The following is a 3,561-nucleotide window of genomic DNA, read 5'->3' as shown; positions in this document are numbered from 1 at the left end:
GTGAAGCAACATCCTCCACAACTAGATTGAAGAACAAAACGACAGCAACTTGTCTGTTCCCCTTTCCCCAATTCCCCAGCACTGTTCCCATCCCTCCAATTCCCCAATAAAAATCTTAAAAAAAAAAAAATGAAAATGGAGACGAGAGGGCAGGCCAAGTGGCTCAGTTGGTTAAGAGCTTGCTCAAGTGTGCGAGCTCTGAGCAACAGGGTCACCGGTTCGATTCCCGGTCCGAGCTGAGCTGCCAACAGGTGTCAGAATGGCTCAGCTAAAAAAAAAAAAAAAGGAAAATGGAGAAGAGAGCCATGAGTTAAGAAGTGTAGGCAGTCTACAGAAGCTAGACAAAGCAACAAAAAATATTCTCCTCTAGTGTCTCCTGAAAGGAATGCAGACCTGCTGACACCTTGACTTTATTTAGCCCAGTGAGAAACACATCAGCTTTCTAATAAACAGAACCATAAGATAATAAATTTGTGTTGATTTAAGGTGGTAAATTTCTGGTAATTTGTTAACAGCAGCATTAGAAAACGAATACAGCTTTGCTCTCAAGATCGTCACCTGGGTGAAGTGGATAAAGGGAGTTGGCGAAAATGATTTGTGATGAAATGACAACAACAGTATCAGCCAGACGTTTATACAGGGATCTCTGGATTTGGGGTGGCTTTCACAGTTGAACTGAACTTGGATGAATTAAGTAACCTTTTATACTGCTTCATCAACAAGTTATACTGGCGTGGCGGAGAGGGTGACTTGATCTTGGGCTAGGAAGTTCTCACTAGACAAGACAAGAATCAAAGAGACTGAGCTAAGGGCTCTCATTCACATTCCCAGTAGTTGGAGGAATGAGTACTTCAGATCTGAAAAGGAACATGGATGACACACTGTGCCATTCACCACAAAACCCAACTAGGGTATAGATTTTGTGTAGTGAAGACACTACTGTGCAACTTCACCTAATTTGTTAGAAATTTGCCCTTTACTCCTTCTTGCCCCAGGCTTAACAGCCTCAAGACATAGAAACACATTCATATCTCTCCTAGTCTTTGAAAGATAATTGTACCTTATGTTTGCAGGTATATGCTAGGCCCCCTTACTTATCCTTTAATAATTGTTCCTATAAATTTTGAAGTTATATATATGAATTGATTATTTTTAATATAAGGTTTAATATATCTAGAGCTTTTGGAGGAATGACAATAGTTACCTAGACAGACAGAGAGTGTCAGATTATATTTTAAAATCATGGAAAGCCAAATGTTTTAGCATACTCTATTTGACAATAGTTCTGAGTAAAATGATGTTTTTAGTAATATTCATTTATGATGGTTTGCATTGTGAAATTATTGTGTGATCATTATTTAAAAATTTTAAACTTCATAAATAAGAATGAAAGAAAATTTGTTATCTATATTGTAATGACCATAAAACATTTTAATATTGTATGCTATTTCAAAACATGTTCTGCATGATTGACTTTTTTATTGGAATTATATCATGAATTGTTTTATATATTTCATGTATGTTATAAATAAAAGTGTGTACAGTATATGCAAATTCCTAATGTATTTTATAATAGTAATATCTTTGTGTGAATATGACATTTTGTCCATTGAAATATTTTGCTTTTGCAATCATTCAAAGTAGTAAAAGTTTTTGGGCACAAAACTCATTATATACTTTATTATTTACTTATCTTTTCTCCACATTATTCTAAGTATTCCTTTTTATTAATTTTTTATTCAATTTATTGGGGTGACATTGGTTAGTAAGATTATATAGGTTTCAAGTGTACAATTCTATGATACATCATCTACATATTGCATTGTGTGCCTGCCACCCAGAGTCAGTTCTCCTTCTATCACCAAATATTTGACCTCCTGTACCCTCTTCTACCATTCCGTCTCCCCATTTACCCTCTGTTAATCACCATACTGTTGTCTGTGTCTATGAGTTTTTGTTTGTTTGTTTGTTTGTTTTGGTTATTTGTTGCTTTCAGTTTTGTATCCTACATACGAGTGAAATCATATGGTTCTCGAGTTTTTTTGTCTCACTTATTTCACTTAGCATGCTAATCTCAAGTTCCATCCATGTTGTCGCAAATGGCAGTATTTCATCTTTTCTTGTGGCTGAGTAATATTCCATTGTATATACATACCACATCTTCTTTATTCAGTCATCTATCAAAGGACATTTTGGTTGTTTCCATGTCTTGGCCACCATGAATAATGTTGCAATAAACATAGGGGTACATATATCTTTACAGATGAATGTTTTCAGATATTTTTTGTAGATAACCAGAAGAAGGATATTTGGGACATATGGTAATTGTATTCTTAATTTTTTGAGGAACCTCTATACTGTTATCCATAGTGGCTGCCCCAGTTCACAATTCCACCAGCAGTGTATGAGAGCTCCTTTTTCTCTATATCTCCAATGCTTGTTATTGCTTGTCTTTTAGATAATATCCATTCTAAAAGATATGAAGTGGTACCTCATTTTGGTTTTGATTTGTATTTCCCTAATAGCTAGTGAAGTTGTGCATTTTTTTCATGTATCTGTTGGCTGCCATTCTATGATTTAAAGAGATAATATAATTATTTAACATTTCCAATGATCTTTATTTCTTCATTTAGACCCACTTAAAATCTTCTGTCATTTTCCATTAGCTGGTACTAATCTATTAGCATCTCTTGTTGTTGGCAGGCAATGAAATCTGTCAGTTTTTGTTTATCTCAAAATATATTTATGGATATTTTTGTATTATTGTAGAATTTTAAAGATATATCTTCATAGATAACTTGAGAAGAAAAATGTAATCTGAAAAGACATTTAAAATATAGAAAAATGAATTAGTAGTTAAATATTTCCCAGAATGAAAATTCCAGGTCCAAACATCTTCACTGGTGAACTCTATGTTTAAAGAGGAATTAATGTCTCACAATACTGCACAAACTCTTCCAAAGTATATGAATAGTAAATACTTCCCAATTCATTCCACGAGGCCATTATTACCCAGATATCTAACCCAGACAAACATATTGAAAGAAGGGTAACTACAGAGCAAGGATCCTTATTGAATACAAACATGAAAATACATAATATCAGCAAACCTAATCCACTAACATGTAAAGAAGTTTATACATTGTATTTAAGTGGAATTCATCCCAGGAACTCAACATTGATGTTAATTCAATTAAAATATTACACTATATTAATAAAATAAATGATTAAACCATGATTATCTCCCTAGATATAGAAAACAGATTTTGACAAAATCCAATACAAAATGGTTCAGCCGCTTTAGAAAACAGTTCAACTGTTCTTCAAAATATTAAAGATAGACTCACTGTATGATCCATCATGTCTACTCTGAGGCATGTAACTAAGAGAATTTGAAACATATATCCACAAAAAAATTTGTGCATGATTGTTCATAGCAGCATTAGTCATAATAGCCCAAAAGTGGCAATAACCCAAATGCCCATTAACTGAAGAATGAATAAACAAAATGCATTATATTTGTACAATGGAATATTATTTGGTCGTAAAAGGGGTTAAATA

The sequence above is a fragment of the Hipposideros armiger genome, unplaced genomic scaffold (genome assembly GCF_001890085.2).
Source record: "Hipposideros armiger isolate ML-2016 unplaced genomic scaffold, ASM189008v1 scaffold_525, whole genome shotgun sequence".
In the NCBI taxonomy this organism is placed as follows: Eukaryota; Metazoa; Chordata; class Mammalia; order Chiroptera; family Hipposideridae; genus Hipposideros; species Hipposideros armiger.
The sequence above is the reverse complement of the archived record's forward strand: the minus strand, read 5'-3'. Positions refer to the sequence as shown.